The sequence below is a fragment of the Talpa occidentalis genome, unplaced genomic scaffold, assembly GCF_014898055.3.
Source record: "Talpa occidentalis isolate TD23 unplaced genomic scaffold, MPIMG_talOcc4v2.1 talOcc4.2, whole genome shotgun sequence".
In the NCBI taxonomy this organism is placed as follows: Eukaryota; Metazoa; Chordata; class Mammalia; order Eulipotyphla; family Talpidae; genus Talpa; species Talpa occidentalis.
This window is the reverse complement of record NW_023602073.1, coordinates 113,717,810-113,740,987: the sequence shown is the minus strand read 5'-3', so window position 1 is coordinate 113,740,987 and position 23,178 is coordinate 113,717,810. Positions and strand designations below refer to the sequence as shown.

Genomic DNA, 23,178 nt, shown 5'->3' with positions numbered 1-23,178 from the left:
GGACAACTGTCAGCATATGAATATTATTATCTCATGTCTCTCTCAACATTGCTACACTCCAATTTCCATTGTGATTAGAAAACTTTCTCTACCATCCCCATTTACTTTAAATTATTTATTAAGGTTGAGGTGTGTGAGGATGTATATATGTTATAAAAATGAAATGAAAAAATACATTTTTTTGCATTTGCATGAGAAAGTTTCCAAAAAAGGAAAGCTAAAGAAAAAGCTGTAAATGAAAGCTAGACTATGGCAGAATAAAGGACGATAACAAAGATATAATGGAGGAGGGTAAAGTGAAAAAAAGGAAATTTTATCATCTTTATTTCTCCTTACTACTCACATTCTTTTGCTCCAATCCCAGTTATAATTAGGACCAAGTGATCTATAACGATCTTACTAGGTTGACTTGTTTCTGGTCACATGGCCTCTCATCTCTTAATAATCTAGCCCAGGCTCCTTTTTAGAGATATCTCAGAGGTCCATAAAGCACCAAACGTGCAAGCTCCAAACACATAAGTCATTTTCAAGTCTCTGCTTCTACACATTTGTGAAACTTTCATTGTGAAGGCAAATCACATTCCCATCCACAGATGGAAGCCGAGGAAAAATGGGCACTATCTCAAGAGGGAAGAGGCAGCCATGTCACATTGCAGAGAAGAATACCTGTAGGGAAGGGAGGAATTTGTGATCATTTTTGTAATCTAATACAACTAAAAAGTAATCTACTAACTTTGAAGGAACAAGAACAATATTTTATAGAGAAAATAGGATGTTGGGTATTAGGTAGTTTGTTAAGTGAAAATCAGCACATGAGCTTCTGTCTGTAACATGTATCTCAAAAGGGAAATAATTGCTTATATTTATTACTAGTAGAAATAGGAAAGCTTTTTTTAAGGTAATAACCCAAAAATACAAAGTGCAACAAAAAATTTGATAAGTAAAAATACATTGAGATTAAAAACTACTTTCATTGAAGACGTAAACAACACAGAAGGTGAGAGACAGATTGATTATGCATTTGGTTTACCAAAATGGGTTATGTAACCAAAACTCCTGAAAATCTATAAGAAAACAACTCAATAGAGACATGGAAAAACAGCCTATCTGAATAGTCATTTCACAGAAGAGAAAATTCAGAGGTTAATAAACATATGAGAGAAAGCTTACACCTTGCTAGACATTGAAGTTCTAGTTGAACTCTTCTTCAGATATATTACGTTCAACTCTAAAGATTGGCAAGAATTAAAAAGTCAGACAATAATTAATGTTATTAGGGATATGAAACAATAGGGATGCATGTATTTTGGATAGGAAATAGTATCATAGTTTGGAAAATAATTTGGCACTGTTTTAGAGATTAAATGTGTGTATATCCTGTGACCCAGAAAATTACTTCTAGATAAATACAATAATTTCTACCCATATATGCCAGTGAGAATTCTTGAAGTATACTCTGATAAGAAGGAAAGGCAAAAGAAAACTGAGAAATGAAAACATAAGAAGTTGAAAAAGCAAGCAAACCAATTTTTGGAAAAGTACTATTGATCAAATGACTTTTGTTGCCTACTTTTTGAACCCAATGGGGTGTGCCAACCTTCGGATGTGCCTATTTTTTGAAACCTAATGAAACAACACTGCAAATGGGAGAAAGATATTTTAGGCATGCCAGTTTGGATGCTTTTCAAGTCTGATGTGTGTACATTTATTTTAGAAGTCCGATACATGACCAATTTAGAGGACCCTCCACAGATTGGGCTTGCTCAAGTCAAATGAGAACTGAAATGGGCATATCACTTATTTTTTAAATAGGAGGTGGTAAACTACAGAAAATATGGGTCAAATAATCACTTATTCACCCTACAATCACATATTGCTCATTTCTACATGAACACTCTGCTAGGTTGTAAGGACACACACATTATTTAGATACATTCCTAGTAACTTAGCATCTAATGGAGATGAAAAGTAATAATATGTAGGTTAGCAAAATCACTAAAGACCTCAAAAGGGTTACAAAACTACACAAACAAACAAAAACCATAGGAATGTGCTAAGTACAAGCTATCAAATCTGAATAGCAATTGTGAGACAGAAATTGATGTGCTTGGAGGTTGGAGTATTATAATGATTGGCAATTGTCTAGTAAGAGATCTGAGAATTAGTGCAAAACACATGTCAGGGATTAGCCTACATAAAAACTCCTGATTAAAACTATGTAGAATTCTATGGTTGTAGAGACAGTTGCTTCTTAGAGGGTAGTAGGAGGAAGGATGATAGCAGTCAATCTTCTGAATGTACCTTTTGAAGGCAGCATCTAGAAGACAAAGACAATTGAAGAGAGAAAGAGAAGGAAGAAAGGGTAGTCTGCAAAGGAACAGTCTGTGGACACATTTGTTTTGCTGTTGCAATGACTGTACTCATTTAAAATTAACATAAAGAAATGCCTTTTACAATTCAACTTTTTGGAAGTTAAAATTGGAATGTCAAGAGTACTGGGAGTTAAATGTTATTCACATATAAGGGATGATTATTGTATTACTCTTTTTAGGGTTTCCCCCATCACCATCCATATTTGAAGTAGAAAAAAAATCCCCAAAATTAATCTTATGAAAGTGGTTAAAATATACTAATTCACATTTATTAAATGCCTGTTATGTATAAAGTCTTGTTCTTTATTAGAAAATGACTCTGTTATGTTACTTCAATTCTTCTTAAGCATTTTGAGGGCTTTCATTTGTTTTTACTTTATAGCTAATGCTTTTTATGAAGTTAAGGCTATGCTATGTATTTGTTAATGTAAAACATCAGAAAATATTTTCCAGAGAAATCTGTTTGATTTCCAATAAAACCCTACTCACCTACATTAGACAAAATAATCAAAATGCTTATCTCATACTTTTATTTATTTATTTTTATTTATTTTTTTTTTAAAGATTTATTCATTTATACAAGCACTGGGTACAGTCAGAAGCACGGGAGTGTGAGAGAATTCACCAGAGCCAGAGTGGGGAGCAGAACAGACAGAGTGACGAAGTACACTGCTGAGGGGAGCAGCGGGCGGCAGGAGAGGTCTGCACGCCATGTGGGACCCTCGCCTGGTGGCCGGGGAGAGAACCGGTGCTGCAGAGCTTCGCAGCCCAGCGCTTAACTGCTGCGCCACCTGGGGAGGCCTACTATCTATCTCATACTTTTAAAGCTTTAGAACCAGAGAGGGTAGCAGATACAGCTAGTTTCCTATCAATAGTCTTCTTCCTCTTCCTGGATGAGAGAATCCTAATATAATCGTAGGAGCAATGGCCTAAATAGTTAAAAAAAATATTGTTTTCATTAGATTGTTTTGAAATTAGGGTTGGTCATATAACCCCAAGTTTGCCAGTGAGATGCAAGAAGAAATCTATTGATGATAAAGGACTGATACCTCCATGACAGCTGTCACCTTTGTCTCCTCATGATTCCTCTTTGGAATGTGGCCATGACCCATCCACCATCATGCAGCCATGTGATTACAATGGAGTCTAAACCATAACAGAGAGGCAGCAGCGTGGGCCTTTGGTGGCATCGTGCTGCCCCATGCTTGCTCTAGCTCTTCTACATTGTGGGTTCCTTGTTATATGAGAAAAATGCATTTCTGTTAGGCTTGGCCACTGTGCCCAGGTTTTTATTTTGTGGAATTTATAAAAGTCATGGACAAAACAATAGTTATAGAGAAAGAAAAAAAAAAAAACTATCTTCTCATCCTCTAAAATTGGTATCAACTTCTATGTAATGAAATGCTCCCACTTAACACACTCTAGCCCATCCAGTTAAGCACTGCATTTCATCAATTCAAAGATGTGCCTTTTCCCCCACATTTTTATGTCTGAAACTGAGTATTTCATAATTGTGGGGGTCACTCATTGTGGATACTGTTGTTAGTACATGTGCTTAAGAGCTAGCAGAACTGCCTTAGTAAATTCTGGGCACAATGAAGGAATTCTCTTGTAAGAAATGCTGCATCACCAATGCTGTGGAAAGCACAGATGCTTCTATTGTGTGGAATAACACAGATGTTTGCAATTCTTACACAATCCTTATATGAAATAAGATTAAGTAAAGTTGAACTCAATGTATGAAACAAAAATTTCAAATGTCCTAACCTATCTATTTTCCTTGTGGTTTCCTCTCTCTATATATGCATGAGTAATTCATGAACTCAAATAAATCTAAATGGGCTTTTTTAGTATGCATACATTTAAAATTCTAAAAGAAAAAAAGATGGGTTAAATTTAATCACTGACTAGTCTTTCTTAGAAGGATGTACAATAATGTGTTGTGTTTTTTTTTTTTTTATAATATACACTATTCTAGATTTGATAAATTATCATACAGCTTTGCTCTGCCAGGAGCATAAAGTCAGCCTATTTTTTTTATAGCACTATGTTATAAAGAACATAACCTTGGAGAAAAAGAAGTTAAGGATTGTTCCCAAAGTAATGGTTTGTGGGTTATGTGATAGTGTCTGGTAGAGGCCTGGCAGTGACACTGACTTAGGTACACAGTCTGTGAACTGCTCACATGGAAACCTCTGAACTCTGATGTAAATCTGCACAGGCAAGTCGGACCCCAAACCTGACCGACACATGAAATATATATTTGTAGGATGAATTAATTTCTAAAGAGCCGTATCAACTTCATGCATGTTAGTCTGATATTTTTAACTTTTCTTCAAGTATAAAGTTTTCATGTAATATATTTATACTTTTGCCTGCCAATATTTTTGTAATTCAGCTACATTTGAGAAACTGTGTTGACTTTTCCCATTTAGAGACTTTTTTAATAGGCATATTGAAAAATGGAAGAATCTGAGGTTTCATAAGATTAAATGACTTCCTTAAAACCATACAACTAATTAAGTGTCATAATTAGGATTAGAATTCACATTTATCTGTTTCAAAAGTCTACATTTTTATACTATAAGTAAATTAAATAAGTCCCCTATCTCCAAATCATAGCTAACAAATACTAGAACTGTAGAGTGAGTTGCTAACAGAAGAAGCCAATATCATAATCAAATTATGCAAAGCTCAACTGTAAAATTTCATACAAACAAAAAACCCTAACTAGTTTGTAACAAATTGGCATTACTCGGGAAAAAGAAAAAAAATAAGAAAGGGATATAATTTCCTATATACTTAAGAGGATAAAAAAGTTGTAGTTATGAGTGGCAAAATATTCTGAGCCCACTTTTTAAAAATGTATGAGGGTAAACGCGGTCATTTGAATGCCAAGATGTTTTTAATAAAATGATCTTTATGAAGGAATTCAACAGGGCAACATACATTTTGGACAATTATAAAATTTATTCTTTGTGAGTCTAATTTTGCAGATAGTATCAACTAAATATGAAGATTTGGAAGCACTGGTTATACCCCTACTGTAAATAGACTTGCGTTTGACAAAGACTTGTTTAGTCTGATTGACTAGAAGTTATTAAGATGACTGTGCAATTTATGATGTGTGATTGTCATAGCTACATGCCTAATTGAACACTGATGTGCCACTGAGTACAGTATAAACCATGTATTTGATGAGAATAAGAATGTGAAAACTAGGGAATATCTTAGAAAAATATCCACATTTGCATAAATTAAATTTCATTTAGCATTACCTATAGCACTGGATATGCATTGTTGGCTATGATTTTTAAACCTCTAATATATATCTTAAAAAAAGGCTAGTCTATTTATTTCTTGATATTTAACTCAGAAAACTATTTTTAATATAAATTATGTGACATAAGATACTTTTCTTTGGTACTTTAACATGAGAAGGAGCCTCTTTCCCAAAACAAATTAACCCTAAAAGCTATAGTCCACTTCTGTTAGATACATTATTAGGGTTTTTAAGAATTTTCTAATTACACACTATTAATTTAAGCAAGCAAATTTTTCCTTCTATCATCCTTCTCTATAGGATCAAGCAGGATGTAATTTGAAGCTGGGGAAACCAACTAAACTCTATGGACTGAGAAATAAACTGTAAGTAATTATGTGACAATTATAATCAGGAGCCATTTTGTTTGAAAAGGAAAAAAATATTAAAAAAAGTTTCCCTTGGCAAAGTGTAATATTAGGTTAGGCAATCTGAAATTTCAGTTTTAAAGCTCAAATTTGAATGACTAGTAAAAATTTCATATAGTTTAACACAATCCTTTGAGATACTGAGTTAGAGATACGGTGGTTATTGGCTCAAGATACAAAATGTTGGAACTGGAAAAAAAATAAATTGCGTGGGAGAAGATCAGTATTAAATGAAAGTTAACTATGTTATGGATTGTCAAAGTAACTTGCTGGACCAGTGACATCAACACCACCTGGAACCTGTTAGAAATGCAGACACTATACCTACCTACCCTCCTTCCCAAGTCAACTGAATCTGACACTCTGGGGAGAGGCCCAGAAATCTGTGCTTTAATAAGCCCTCGGGTGATTTTTGATGCATGTGACATTTAAGAACCACTAGATTATATACTTTCCAGCATAAGCTATGTTATGTTCTTGCTATCACCGGAATTGAACTGAATTGAATTCTATTTGTATTTATTAAGTATGTATTTAACTGGTAGAGAAAATACAATAGCAGCACCATCTTTACTTTACAAACTTGAATACTATATTTATTATATTATATTAAATTACTATATTTATTATATCCTTTCATTATCTTATTTGGGAAATCTTTGGAAGATGTAGGAAACCATTTGAAGAAAAGAATAAAACCATTTGGTACTACATTATCCCAAGTATGAGGAAAAAATTAAATCAAAACTAAATTTATAAGAGATTTAACTAATTGGAAAAGTGAAGAAAAGTGATAAAGAGAGAAAAACTAAGGAATATAGATTTGAATATGTTACAGTATTTTGAGGAGTTACAGAAAAAATATAGTAGGAACACTGGACTAGCACCAGAAATTCCACTGTTAGACAAGCTGAGGTTGGGTATGCGAGCTCCCTTAGTTTAAGATTAGAGGAGAGCAAAAAGTTCTTGTGTTTTGAAGCCTTTTATTTTTTTCAAGTGAGAAGCAAATGAAATAATGGCTAGAAAACACCCTCAAAAAGATGATTGACTTCATATTTGATAAAATGAGTTTCAACAAGATGATGGAAAGTTTTTTAACACTCTTTGATTGCTAGTATACTGAGATGAATTTATTGTTTTGCAGTGGTCTACTTGAAAGTGTAAGATTTTATGGTTTTGAAGTGTCACCATATAATTTGCTTCCTTTAGATTTACAAGAACTATTAGGAATGATAAAACAATGTGACAAAAACCTACACAAGTATCAGCCTTAATGGAGACATTTGTAAGCCAGTCATTTGTAGTTGGGGAAAAACTGATGTTATGGCATGATTGGCACTTCCAGACAATGAAATAAAGAAAAAACAGAAGGGTAAAGACAAAATTGGTCTTATTTATATATAGGAAAAACTTCCAGACACTCCATACGCTATTAACATAATGAAAAGACAAAAGACTTAAATAAGAGGAAAATATTAACATCATACATCTATTTCAGATTTGTGCGACTTAATCCATAAATTCTATCTAATTCTGTCCAAGTAAAGAATGATTCTCTTTCTTACTTGGCTCTTGAACAAATTGAGGAATAAAAGCAAAAATTGGTGGAGGCCTAAATATTACTTTTTTGATAGCACAGTACTGGAAGATGTAGTTTTGTCTCAGAGATGGGGGCCAGTGTTTGGAAAACAGTATTAGCAGAGGCTCCCCCCCTGAGCAAAAGAGAAAGTGGATTTCCTGTAGGCTGCCAGGAGCTGTGAGGGTGTTTGGCAGAACAGAGCAGCAGAGCATAATAACATGCCAGCCATTCTCAAATTTACCAATCAAGAAGTTACCACCTCCCAAAGGCAGGGTGAAAAATGAATAGAATGAGCTATCTTATGGGAAAATAACAACCCACATGAAGATTAGCAATAGGGGCAGATCTAAAATATAATATTAGTGAAAAAATGTTGGGAATGATAAAATTTACAGTTCAATATTATATATATATATATATATATATAAAGCACAAGTAGAAAACAAATAGCATAATTTTCAGTAATGATCATCAGGACATATAAAGAAGGTTGGTTAGAAAGGTGAGATTGCACATTATGGATGTCTATTTCTATGGGAAATTAATAGTAAAAGTTTTAAAAATATAAAGGAGGAAATTTACACTGATAGAGGAATATAGTATGTCCTGAATTTAGGGACATGAACAACTCACTGATACCTCTCTGGGGTTAAAAAGAAGATATTAGGGATGCAAAACCTGATATGGCAAACATGATTATGCAAGCACAATAATAATATTGATGTTATGCTTTCATTTGCATTCATACATCTGACAAAAAAAAAAAAATCCAACCACAGAAAGAAAACACACTTATTGAATGACTGCACAGGTCGCAGGACTCAAAGATGGACCAGGTATTGAACTTTCTTTAGAGCTTGGGATCTTTTGAGGGACAGCTTTCATCTGTACATAAAACTTTTATGTCAAAGAAGAGTGTATTATCAGTAGTTTTGATATCTGTGAGAGAAGGGAAGCAAACAGGAAATCATTCTAATGTTTACCTACCCCACTTCAAGACTATTCTTTAGTTGCTCTTTCACCAGTATCTTCTGCTCCTACATCTCTCACTGGTGATGGAAACATGTTGCTAGATCAGTTCGTCTTGTTCCTGTCCCAGAATCTGAGGGATAAACAAAACCAGTTTTGTTATTTCTGTTACATAAATATCTTATGAGAAATCTGCTAGCACACTGCTCCTGCGCAGAGCTAGGTTGGGGGCCAGGGCCGGGAGGAGGGCAGGAGGAGCGTCGCCAGCTGGGGTGGGCCTCCCTGGCTCAGGGCTTCTCCAGACTGGATGCCATCTTGAGGCAACTCATGTTTGGGCTGCGTGTACAGCGCAGGGCTGCTAAGCGGCACTGATTACGGGACTTGGAAAGTACCACTCAGTCCCACAGTCGACAGATGGTATTTCTTCTGCGTTTGTGTGGAGGGGGTGGGGAGTGGTGGTAACAATAAGCAGCAGTAGCCACTTGACAGGCTCCCTGCTGCCAAGAATTTGCATGACGAGCGCTTGCTGCCATCTGGAGAACTTCAGCTCATTGAGGAAGAATCAGCATCTCAGCTTCACAGCTCACTTTGCCCCAGTCAGTGCTGAGTATCGCCTTTCCCAAGGGAAATAGAGAGCAAAAGGCAAATCAATCAGATGAACCTGGCCCGGGGAGGCTGGCTGTGGCTCCCCTTAGGGCAAGTCACGGGGAGTTGACATGCTGGTCTAATCCAGAGGATGTGTGGACAGGCCTGGCACTTGGGAGTGGATTAGGTCAGTGGATCCACACCTTTTGAACATGAGTTTGTTTATGTGCCAGTAGTTGGTGGGGGAAATGTAGAACAGGGAAGGAGAAAACTCAAACAAGTACCCCTTTCCCATGACCTCCAGGATAGAGTTCAGTGAAGTGAAAGGCTGACCATACACCCCAGGGATCCGTTCACAGGCCACACTCTGTGTATTGTGAACACATGTGTGGGCTATTTAATTAAGCACATAACAGGTTTCCAGCTGCTAAGATTTTGCATGTTTAAAGCAAAATGTATTTTCAAAGTGTGAAAAAAATTCCACCTACCTTATTAATTTTATATTTAAAATATTCCTTACTCATTAATTATCTGGGAAATGCAAGGTATTTTTTTTTTCTCAAAGCTTTTTTTCTCTAAAATACTTTTTCCAAAATTGTCTCTAATTGATATCCTACAACTGAGAAAAAAAAAAAAAGACGTTATTAGCATCAGTTGAGGGCTATATTTAAGACACATAAACACATAGCTTATATATGTGCTCTCTTCCCAGAATTTCCAATATCAAACAGCACCAGGGGAGCTCCTCGCAGGAAAAAAAAAACGTGGGCCAATACCATATAGATTAAATATGGACTAATCGAATCAGCAAGAGTAATAACACATTTACCATTGATGCTTTGTGAGGCTCGCAAAGGTGGAAACTGTGTTATGTCTGTCCTCATTAACCTAGCACCTACCATAATCGCTGCCACTGGGAGTCTGTGTTCTTCTGCTTTGGGAATTGCAAGGATACAAGTTAATGGCAAACTTCAACATGAAAGGGAGATTTATTAGGAAGGTCCTGAGTTAGCATAATATCACTGGCACTTCGGAGTAGATATAACTGGTGAGCGCTCACAAGCAGAAAGGAGGACCAGCAGCCCAGCTGCCCTTATGGACTTATTCTCTGATACTAGGCAGTCATTGTGTCCACTGTCAGGTCATCTCCAGGCTTGCATCTAAATTTCAGATTCTCTGAAGGTGGATTTTGATTGGCCCAGCTTGGCCTGTGTCAGGTGACCACTCTGGACCAATCTGAAAGAAGAGGGAAGTAGAGGCACTGGCAAGTAGAACAGCAACTGCTTTTGAAGTCTAACCCTGGGTATCACAGGTAGTTTCCAGACAAGGGGAAAGACTTTTCCACAAACAATATCTCAAAAATTATGCCAAAACTGAAAATTTAAATTACTTAGAAATTTTACCCTTATTTCCTCACTTTATTGGCTAGAACTATTGAAGTAATTTAGTATTTCAATGGTTCAGAATAATAATTATGCACATTAATTATTACAATACAATGTTATAACAATTCTCTCCAGAACCACTGAGGAGTATGAGAGGCCCTCCCAGCACTGGTGAGGCACTCAGGGTATAATGTTGAAGGGGACTTCAGTCCAACATTAGAGTGGATTAAGAGTATACCTTTCATGTTACATCCTAGGAGCCTTCCTAGCTGTTTGCTACTCCAGTGTCTGATGAGAGGACTATTTATCATTATGCAAAAATGACTCCATATTATTCACCTGGATAGTTCCGTCAGCTGTTACTTCTCAAGAAACCCAGTTTTGTTATTGTTGTTGTTATTGTTTTGGTAGGGTCCTCATTATAGCATTCTCTTTTCCTTACCCATTCAGACTTTTAAAATATTTTGTTTGCCATAACCATAGTTTTCTTTTTTTTTTTTTTTTGAAATTTAGAATTTTATTTTGAGATCAATTTGCTATGCAAAAAATTATTTTATAGGTGCTTTGATGGTGGATTTAGTGTGGTAACATGCATCTAAAGGGGTGTCATCCTATACATTTGAGTCATACATTGTTTTAAACCAATACCTCGACAATTGACAAAAACAAACTTTACTAGATCTAATATGTCAATTCCAATGGTAATAATACCCTTTACATTTTTTTCCTCGATGGCATTTTTTGTCAGATATAGTGTATTGCTTGTATACAAATGTCAGTGTTTTATGCTAAACAGGTTTTTTCCCTCTAGATACAGCAGAACTCTATTTACACTGTGACCTTTCAGAATAAATTGGCAAGCATGTCAGATGCTAAAAAGCTAAAAAGGAATGGAAAACTGTAGTTTTTTGCAGGTGAATCTTTGGATGCTCCATTTGCCTGAAATTTTTTTTTTTTTTTTTATAAATTTTATTGTTATATTCCCCATACAATTGCAGCCCCCCCATTCTGACCCCAATCCCTCCCCTCCCGCCCCCGCCCCCCTAAAAGTGTCTCTGGTTCATAGTTTTTTGTTGATTTTGATTTTCACTTTCTTATAGTTATTCATTTTCCTGGTCCCTTATTTAAGTTTTCTAGATTCCTGCTATGAGTGAGACCATCCGGTATTTTTCTTTTTCTTTTTGGCTTATTTCGCTGAGCATGATCCCTTCCAGCGCCATCCATGTTGCTGCAAATTGCATGTGTTTATCTTTTTTGAATGCTGAGTAATATTCCATGGTATATATGTACCACATCTTCTTGATCCAGTCATCTATTTTTGGGCATTTGGGTTGTTTCCAAAGCTTAGCTATTGTAAACAGTGCTGCTATAAACATAGGGGTGCAGGTGTTCTTTGGAATTGATGTTTCTGTGTCCTTTGGGTAAATACCTAGGAGTGGAATTGCTGGATCATATGGAAGCTCTATGTTTAGTAGGTCCAGAAATCTCCACACAGCTCTCCACAGTGGTTGGACCAGTTTGCACTCCCACCAACAGTGCAGAAGAGTTCCTTTTTCTCCACACCCTCGCCAGCATTTGTTGTTGCTAGTTTTTTTAATATGTGCCATTCTCACTGGTGTGAGATGGTATCTCATGGTAGTTTTGATTTGCATTTCCCTGATGGCAAGTGATGTTGAACATTTTTTCATATGCCTGTTGGCCATTTGCATTTCCTCTTCAGAGAAGTTTCTTTTTAGCTCTTCTGCCCATTTTTTGACTGGATTATTTTCTTTGTTGTTGCTGAGTCTCATCAGCTCTTTGCAGATTTTTGTGATCAGTCCTTTATCATTAGTGTTGGGTGCAAAAATGTTCTCCCAGTTGGTGGGGTTTCTCTTTGTTTTTGTTATTGTCTCTTTTGCTGTGCAGAAGCTCTTTAATTTGATGTAGTCCCAGCTGTTTATCTTTGCCTTCACTATCACTGCTTTGGGTGATGTGTCTGTAAAGATGTCTTTGATGTGCAGATCACGTAGTGTTTCGCCTATATTTCCTTCTATATATTTTATGGTTTCAGGTCTTATGTCTAGTTCTTTAATCCATTTTGAGTTGATTTTTGTGTATGGTGTGAGGTAGTGGTCAAGCTTCATTCTTTTGCATGTAGCGACCCAGTTTTCCCAGCACCATTTATTGAACAAACTTTCTTTGCTCCAATGCATAGTCTTTGCTCCTTTGTCAAAGATTAGTTGACCATAAATCTGTGGATTTATTTCTGGATTTTCTATTCGATTCCATTGGTCTGTATGTCTGTTCTTGTTCCAATACCATGCAGTTTTGATGATTATGGCTTTGTAGTATAGTTTGAAGTCTGGGAGTGTAATGCCTCCATTCCCTTCTTTTTTTTTCAGGAGAGCTTTGGCTATTCGGGGTTTTTTGTGATTCCATATGAATTTCATCAATAATTGTTCTATTTCTTTGAAGAATGACATTGAAATTTTGATTGGAATAGCATTGAATCTGTATATTGCTTTTGGAAGGATGGCCATTTTAATAATGTTTATTCTTCCAATCCACGAGCAGGGGATGTCTCTCCATTTCTTTGTGTCTTCTTCTATTTCTTTTAACAGTGTTTTATAGTTTTCTTTGTATAGGTCCTTTACCTCTTTTGTTAGATTTATTCCCAAATATTTGATTTTTTTGTTTCGATAATAAAAGGGGTGGTTTTTTTGATTTCTTCTTCTTCAGATTTATTGTTTGTGTATAGGAAGGCTACTGACTTTTGCGTGTTGATTTTGTATCCTGCCACTTTACTGAACTGATTGATGAGTTGAATTAGCTTTTCTGTGGAGTTTTTGGGGTTCTCTATGTATAATATCATATCGTCTGCAAATAGTGATAGTTTGACTTCTTCTTTTCCTATTTGGATTCCTTGGATGTCTTTCTCTTGTCTTATTGCCCTGGCTAGGACTTCCAGTATTATATTGAAAAGCAGTGGTGAGAGTGGACATCCTTGTCTTGTTCCAGATCTTAATGGAATTGCTTTCAGCTTTTCACCATTGAGAATGATGCTGGCTGTTGGCTTGTCATAGATGGCCTTTATGATGTTGAGGTATGTTCCTTGTATCCCAAGAATTTCAAGGGATTTTATCATGAATGGGTGTTGCACTTTGTCGAAAGCTTTCTCAGCATCTATTGATATTATCATATGGCATAACCATAGTTTTCTAATAGTCTTTTACCCCTACCTCATCACCAACTTAGAACAATCCTGATTCCAAATATTCCATCCTATGAGTCCATTGCCCACATCACGGGGAATGTCAACGTAATTCTCATATGTACATAGGTGTTCAAACCAATCTGAGACTTTCAGAAAAGGGTCATTGTGAAACAAATACGAAATGAGTAATCATTATGTATAAACATACTGGTATAAACACAGTTCCTATTAAAGCATGTCCTGATTCTTATATTAGAAAATATAGCCGTTACAACCATATTCTAGGCAGATCTAAAGATTTAAAGGAGAAAGCAGACAACTACACTGTTAAACTATCTACTAAATTTTAAATTCTTTTTTTTTTTAATGATTTATTTTATTTATACAAGAACTGGGGTACCGGCCAAATGTGCGGGAGGGTGAGAGGATTCACCAGAGACAGAGACAGAGCAGGGAACAGAACAGGCAGACTGAAGACACTGCTGCGGGGAGCAGCAGGCGAGACAGGAGAGGTCTGCTGCGCCATGTGGGTTCTGAGGCCATTGGGGATCAAACAGGCACTGCAGAGGCTGCGGACAGCTTCACAGCGCTGCGCTCAACCGCCTGCGCCACCAGGGAGGCGCTCTACTAAATTTTAAATAAAGCTCTAAGACAGGCAGCTTTTCTGGGCGTCCTTGTGGATGATTATAGTTCTGGTCTCTGGAAACACAGTATATGACTTTTGTGACCGACCTTACTGCTAGGCTGTGTGTGGTCACTGAGGGCCATTTTGAATATAAGAGGTGATGCCCAGACAAGGGTGATATGATGGTGGCACTGGCAGCAGAATCACCAACTTACAGGGGAGCCAAGTCTCACATTGTTTTTCTGCACTACTCAAATTAGCTACATTGTTTTGGACATGTGAAGTACTCTCTTAGAAACAAAGTTTTTAGGGCTATAATTTTAAATTTCAGTTGTAATGTTTTGTATTCTCAGTGTATCAAAATAAATTGATGGCCTTAATATAAAATTTTCTAATATTTTAGGAAGTGCCTGAGGCAATCTGCACATATCAGACCGCAAAACTATTAATTTTAAGGGTTTTCTTTGTATGTTTTGATACTTGTCACAATAACAAAAATGTGCATGTTACCTGGGACTAAGTGTTTGCATCATTCCACTGGCATGGCAGTTTTAGTTTATGCAGTAACTAAACAATGTTCAACTTTCCAAAAACTGAATTAAAAAGAAATTAACCAATGGGTAGTTTGCATGTAAGATACTAGTCAATGAAAGAACTAAGTCTGAGGACATAATTAGAATGTTAAAAGTTATAGAGAACTAGACTTTGTAAAAGAGATAAAGAACTTAGATACGAAGTCTGTTAGATATGCTGCTCTATCATTGTAATTGATATTTTGGGGCATATGTTACTGGTTCAGTTGTATCCCCCAAGAAAGATATATTGGTATTCTAACTCCCATTACCTCAGAATGTGACCTTATTTGGAGATACAATCCTTGCAAAGGTCTTTAGAGTGGATTTTGGTTGATTGATGTCTTGCAAAAAGGGAAAATTTGAATACAAATGTGCACGTGGAGGAAAAGTCACTTGAAGATGACAGCATAGATCTAGATTTGGAGGATGCTTTTCCAAGCCAAGGAATGCCAAAGATTGCCAGCAAACTATCAGAAACTAGTCAAGAGTCATGGTTGGTTGCACAGCCCTCAGAATGAACAACCCTGCCAATACCTTGATCTTAGATGTCTATCCTCCAGAATTGTGTAACATGAATTCCCATTGTTTAAGCCTCCCTATCTGTGGTGCTTTATTAAGGCAGTCTTAGCAAACCGATACAGTTACTTGGTGAAAGGGTGTTTAGGTCAAATCCTTTTTAAATTGCAATACTGGTTTTGGACACACAGACTCACATGCACACATATTCCCAAATTACACATTTTTTAAAAATATAGTGAAACAAAAAGTATGCTAAAAGGGGTGCCCATAGAATCAGTATTTCATACATATGTTGACCAGTAAAGCGGAAACCTAAGTGCTTTTGGAATCTTGTTTTACTAGCTGAATGTTTACCAGTGTAATAATTTTGGAATCAACTTGCTATTTAAAGAAACACAGAGAATCAGGAATTTAGTTTAGAGCATATATGCACCATTACTAGGCAAATATTTTGTGTAACAGAGTGATTTCCCCCCTGCTCTGGTGTAAGGAAAAATATAGTGTCATGTCATCAGTGAGTTTACAGGATATAAGAGCATTCATCTTTCTTTCCTTAGGAAATGTTATCGATAGACTATTTTTAAAAATTGTTACTTCCTTCTTTCTGTTCTCATAAAAAAAGAAAATTCCATTACTTGCTGGTTTCCTCTTCCAGCATTTCAGAGTCCCCTAAAGGAAGATCATTCCTTCTAAGTTTTAAGTAACCTCCCTCCCCACCCCATTTTAGGATTTATGCTTGAACATTTTTGTATTGGGTAGGAATAAAGAACTGATTACTGCAACTACCACATGTTACATGCTTTCACATGGAGGTAATGAGTGCAGAAGTAAAGGATATAATATTTTTAGTCACTTGTATTTGCTTTGCCAGTTTTAAAGTAAAATTATATGCTTATTGAAATGTTGTTTTCCTTTCTGGCTCACTAGGCTGCATTTTTTCCCCTCTTTGATATACAGGGAGTAGAAGTAGAGCAATTTAAATATATCTTTTGAACCATGGAAGCTAGAAGAAATAATCACAATTTTAAGGAGAAATAAGAAATGGTGACAGTGTTTGAGCAGATTATATTGTGTTTGGATTCTGTTAATTACTGCTACCAGTCTGCAAGCTGTTGCAAAGGTCCCCTGGAGATTATTTCCAATCTATTTATGGAATCTTCAGCAGAGAAGCTATGAGAATGTCTTTTTATGATATTCTCTTTAGACTTTCAGTTTCAATAGCCTCACAATTAGCTCCTTGGAATGAGGATGTATATTAGGCTAAATATGCAGGGGTCATAGTTTTCTGACCCACTTCCTTCTTCATGTCCAAATACATTTGGAAAAAATTCTTTCCAGATTCTGTTTGCCTGTTGTATTAACTTACAATGACATCTTTTCAACTGTCTTGGCTTTACAAGTGTCCTGTAGCTTTAAAGGAGCAATTTCCTATTTCAAGGGATCCATTACCATGCCTACAAGAATGTGGGTGGTTTGAAAAAGCTGCTTCACAATACTAAGTAACTTGTGGAGAAAGCGAAATAGTGAGATGAGCGGACAGAATAAACATGGGAGAAAATTAAGCAATGCTGGGGAAAAGAGATGTGTGGTGAAGGGTAGGCATCTTGCAGAATGGGTTCATTTTGGCAGTTTTCTCTTTCTTCAGGTTCCAGGGGAAGTTTTTGTCTTCTTTATTAGACAATCATAACTGATAATTCCATGTATTGATAGGTTGTCTTTAAGTAAGAAAGAAATGTTTTGATTTTATTCATCAGTTTCCACAGAGTAGAATTTTACACCTTCCTCTTCAGTACCATATGTCCCTTTGAGAAGTACAGGGCTTCCTTAATTCCCTCAAATGGCTCTGTGTATGCCAGAGGGCAGCGTGTGACACTCTCCCATCTGGTTTGCAGGTTGTGACTTGGCTGCCACCTGTGCTGCCACCCAGGACCCTTGCCATTCCTCCCCCATTCAGTGCTATCGACTGTAATACCCACAACCTCCTCCTGGCTGCTGTCTCTTCACTGTGGCAGGTGTTGGGGTGGGAAACACTTTGGTGGCCAAGGATTTGCTAGTACTGGCCTGGCGAAGATTCAGATCTTCCTCCACTGGCAAAATATAAAATATTAACTATGATTGCCTCCAGGTATAAGGTCACTTCTCTCCTTTCCCTCAAACCCCAACTCCACCATGTTAGTGCATGTTTCTTAATTTGATTCCTTGCTCTAACTATGATGGCATTGCCTACTGTGCTTCTCATCCCTTTGCTCACTGGAACTCCACATCATTTGTGAGCCCTCCTTTGGGTAAAGAGGAGGATTGATTCATGCTGTCTTTAATTAGCTGAGCTTAACTTCCCGAAGTGCTTCTGATCCTTGGATATGCAAGTCCCAGACATTATATTTCTGCAGAATGAATATGATTACTTAGCCAGCAAAAATGCTACAGTTTACCCAGAAGAGCAGACTGAAGGTGTGAATAGATTATATCGTTTTGATGATAAAAGAGCAGTTCTACGATCATAAAGTCATATGGTCTTTAGAACTGAAAGCAATCTTAGTACAATTTATTTATCTTATTTTACAAATGACAGAACCAAAGTGTCCTATACCTTGGTTACATTGTTTATGTATTGCTGTTCTGTCTCTTAATTGATGTTCTACAAAACATGTCATGAAATGTATTGTTGTGGATTTATATTTGTTATTTATACTCTTGGAACCTGTAACATTTAAAAAATATCATTGGAAATAGACTATAATATGCCAAGATCCCTTCCTAGGCATAGTACATTTTACACACTGAGAAAATGTTTTTCTCTCAGAAACATTACTTAAAAAAATCTATGGGAAGGAACATCTTTAGGAAAGAAACCTTATTAAAATCCATAACTATTTACTCATTCAACATGTACTTATTGAATATTTGTTGAAAATGCCAGGTGCTAGACTAAGTGCTGGGGAAAACAAGAGGAACAAAACAAGTAAGACTCCAGATGCTAAAAATGAGAGGCTTCTATTTTTATTTAATGGGCCAGTAAATATGGTCTTAAGAACATAAACCTACTTTTTGTTTTCTTTTCTTTAATATCACCACTGTTACAAAGTGTTTGCTAACTACTCAAGCATATTAGTTAGAATGCATTAGGCTGTGAATGAAAGAAAAGTCAATTAAATTCGAAGTGGCTTAAATAATAAAGAGAACATTTGGCTCAGCAACTTCAAAGTCCAGCTGGAAGGTAGGCTTCCAGCATAGGTTTCTCAGGGCACCAGGTCAATTGCTCAGTCACTATTCTAGCTCTGTCCAGCTCCCTATGTGTCTTGTCTGTCCCTCTCTCATGATGTAAAATGAATACCAGGAGAAAACAAGAGTTTGATGTTATGTTAGCATTTTAAATAAGACCTTGAGATTACACTTACTGAATTTGATTAGATCATATATACACCTGATCCAATTACTGTTGTCTGGGGAATGAAAAATGTCATTTTATTTAAACCAATCTTGGGCTTAAAATTGGAAATGGGGGTGGGATCAATTTCCCTCTAAGTAATATGGTTGGAAAGGTAATAGCAGAAACTGGAATGTAAATAATGAATAGCAGATTAAAAATGATGAAGTATTTACTGGAAAATTTTTGAGATATCACATCAGATTCTGTGTTCTTGCTGGTCAACACTAACTTGTTTAACAAGTTCAAAATGAATATTACAGTAAAGACCATGTTTAAAACAATAAAGGAAAGTAAGCAGATTAAATATTCAACTCAGAAAGAAAAACTGTAATAAAACAAACCATAGAAAAGTACACTAAAACAATTAGTCAAAATAAAAGCAGACATTATTTAGTAAGAAAACAGAAAGGAATATTATCTTTTATGACCATGGGACTCATTTGACAGGAAAATAGAGGGAATTTGAGGGAATTATGGGTAGGAAAGTGTAGTGCCAGGCAGGGCACCCAGCAGGTTTTCTATGATTCCGCAGACCAGGTAAAGGAGGGTCCTGGAGCCCTTGATGGCTTTCTCAGGCTTTTATGGAGATTTTACATGTAGTGCAGCAACAAGGTACGCTCCAGGCAGGAAAGAGGGTGGCAGGCAGGCCTTCTTTCTCCCATTCTTTCTCCTGTTCTTTTTCCTGCCTCTGCTTCTCTCTGCAAATCTCTCAATACTGAGCCAGGACCCACAGAAGTAAACGACACAGCTTACAACAATGTAACAACTGCAGGTTCCCCATCAGGCAGGGCAATTCTAATGATGGGAGGGCAGAAACGCCTGAAAAACCATTTATCCTACAAAAAGCAAGTTAGAATTACAAAGACAAATATTGGACACTTACATAGCAGATGATTTGACAAAGTAAATCACTTAACAAAAACTAACTTGAAGGAAAGCAGTGAGGTCTCAGAGGAGGGGAGAGAGGATGGGGGAAGAACGGGAGCAGGGAATATAAGGAATGGTGGTGTGGAAAATCAATCAATTACTTGATTGAATGATTAATGGAGTGTTCTGTGAGTTCTATTAATAGCATGATCTTTGATGGGAAAAATTCATCAGAGCAAATATGCTCATTTTCTTGAATGAATTTATGATTTGAATGAACTTCTAGGTAAAAATCCAAGTAGATTTTTTACAAATTCAGCAAACAATTCATAAAAAATTATATAAAAGAAGCAAATGAAGTAGATAAGATTATAAAACAAGTAAAATAAGAGAGAGGCATTTGGATTGTGAGATATGAAAATATATCAAAAAGTGAAAGTAATTCTGATTGTAGTACATGTGCAAAAAACTAGAAATTCTGTAACAGAGTTTTAAAGTATGTATAAATGCTTAATATAAAAATAAGAGCATTTTAATTCGGGAGGAAGATGAATTGATCAAAAATGGTGTTGGACTAATTGCTTACAATTTGAATATAATAAAGCTGGAGTCCGACTTTAAACAAAATTGTTGTATCAGCTGTGGTCAGATTACTTAAATGTGAACAAAGAGGCACCTACTCCTCTCCATAAAAAAGAATTTGAAAATTACTGTAAATGGAATGACATCATCTTTTAAAGTAATAAAGCAGAGAAAAACATCTTAAAAGCAGCATTGTGATGTTTGATTATTGATATAAAAATTAAGACTATTTTCAGGTCCACAACAAACTAACAAATACTATCAACCAAACCTAAAGATATATGACTGGTTGGATATCACTTTTCAAATCAAATATGACAAGTTTTTATATTCTGAATTTGTAAATAGCATTTATTCTATAAAATAATTTAATGTATTTTAATAATTTTTCAGGCAAAGGAGCCCTTCAACACATTATTGTAGGTCAAATAACAATAGAGGTCAAGGGGCCTCCCTGGTGGTGCAAGGGGTTAAGTCTCAGCACTAAGAAGCTATCTGTAGCCACTGCGGCACAAGTTCGATCCCCAGTCAGGGAGCTAATCCACATGGCACAGCAGACCTCTCCTGTCTCGCCTGCTGCTCTCCTCAGCAGTGTATTTCAGTCAATCTGCCTGTTCCGTTCCCTATTCTGTCTCTGGTGAATTCTCTCCCCACCGCCCCCTCCCACACCTCTGGCCTGTACCCCAGTTTTCGTATGCATAAATAAATAAATCTTTAAAAATAATAAAGGTCAATAAGGCTGGATGTATCCATAGTTTTTAAAATATTAATTCCCTGTTCGTTATCAATTCTACTTCCAGGTATTTATGTCAAGGTAATGATGAAAGTATATAAAATGATTTATGTACCATTTTCATTATTATCATTTTCATTATTATGATAATGAACAATTAAAAGCCACCTAATGTCAACAAGAGATTGATTAAGTGGCTTATGATGATTGGATACTTTGCCTTAAAACATTAAAAAATCATGGTAATATTAGTTATACATTGGAAATCGGGTCACAGCTTTGTAAACATCTAAAAATATATATTATACACATCTAGACAGAAAGGAAATAAACCAAACTGATAACAGAGTAGTTCTGAGTTTAGACACAGGTGATTTTCATTTCTTTCTTTGGACTTTCTGTTATTTCACATTTCCAAATTTCCACGATAAACATGTTTTTCTGTTATTGGAGAAATATTATTTTAAAAATTGTGTAAGTTGAAGTAAGGCAAAAAGCTGAGGTTATGTCTTTTTTGAGAGAACTGGGAAAAACACTCTGATTGGGAAAAACATTTTTTTTTCCCTCCTGACTTAAGCACTGATCACTTTTTTCTTTATGATATTTACCATTTGAAGGTTATTGTTAGTATTCTTGTTCAGTGTTATACTTCCTGATAAATTTTCAAAATAGAATGACCCTTTGAGAATGTATCTGCCACAAGACAGTGGTGAATGAAATTTCCGAGATGATGGATGGCTAAACAGCTATGCAGTGGCTTGGAAGAGCAAAACTGTCTGAATGGGGAGGGGCTGATAGAGGCTCAGAGGGAGAGGTTTCCAGGAAGGAAATATAGAAATGAGACTGTCTGGTGCATTTGAACATGTGGAGAATTATGTTTTAAAATATTTATATTTGTGTTATATTTACACATGAGAAACCAGGCATAGGTATATAGTTCCTAAACAAATGAAAAGTCAAAATAATTATTTACTTCAAGGATAATAAAGATACTACAGAAATGAAAATGCAATCATGTTATACTACTTAGCTCAGCAATAAATGGTAATTACGTAGTTATATGAAACTACCTCTAAATAGAAATCAAACAAATAAAGAGCATGGAGGGAATGGGAAGTAATTATTAGTGTATGAGAGTTATATAGGAGGCAGAAAATATATGCCATTAAGTCCAAGTAAATAGGTGAAGCATAAGTGTATAGATTAAGAAATGTAGAGTCAGACGACAGTCAACAACACTGCAAAAATCTGTAACTATTTGCCTGTGGGAAGAAGGACTTGGTGTGATGTGTTGGGGCAGTGGATGGTGGGTTTCATTTTAAGGTTTCTGGTATGATTTGAGTTTTTAAAACCGTCTACTTGAATTGCTTTGATAACATTTAAAATCAGTGGCTTTTAAGAGATCATTTAACTAGTGAGGGGCAAAACTAACACTGCCAAAGAAAACTAAAATTATCCACTTGTATTTCTAGGCTTATTCTCCAGAAGTAAAAGAACTTCATTTGCCCTAATATCTTTTAACATCAGAATCTTTGTGGTCTGCATTGAACTTGGACTGTGGTCTTCAAATTCTACACACCTATCACTCTACCATATCCCCTCAAAATCATTTGGTTCATTGGTTGATATAAAAACAACTTTCCAATTATTCCATTAAAAGGATTTTTCCTTTTTGCATCTCTGAGCAATGAAGATTTTTCTTCTGAGTTCTCTACGTACTAGTTTGGTGCTAAACATCACACCCAACCAATGAAATGGAAAATAAAATATCTTTCTGTCCATCTTGCTCAAGACCTAGTCTTTGCTTTGCATGATACTGCATTATTGTGCAAATGGAGCCCACCATTGAACTCCATTAAATTAATTAAATAAGGAGGCCACTAGACTAATATAACCTTGGTGGCCTGTATAAACCAACTAAAACCTAAGCCTATAAATGCCTCAAGATTATGAAATCAAATGCTAATTCATAGGCAACTAGGTTTTAAGCTATAGTCAGTGAAGAATTTCCTCACTTTGCTTTGCCTTTTCTCTATGAAGTTTCTCCACCAGCTCTTATTCGTGGAGTGCTTCT

At 36.0% G+C, this 23,178-nt stretch overlaps 1 long non-coding RNA gene across 3 annotated transcripts in view; it reads left to right on the top strand.

The window, feature by feature from the left end:
- LOC119253419 (uncharacterized) overlaps positions 1 to 23,178 on the top strand; it is a 394,934-nt gene that overhangs the window by 194,164 nt on the left and 177,592 nt on the right. For all 3 annotated transcript variants that reach the window (XR_008553317.1, XR_008553318.1, XR_008553319.1), the window contains one exon: positions 5,956 to 6,020. This is a non-coding gene — a long non-coding RNA (uncharacterized LOC119253419). The remainder of the gene's footprint in view (positions 1 to 5,955; positions 6,021 to 23,178) is intronic.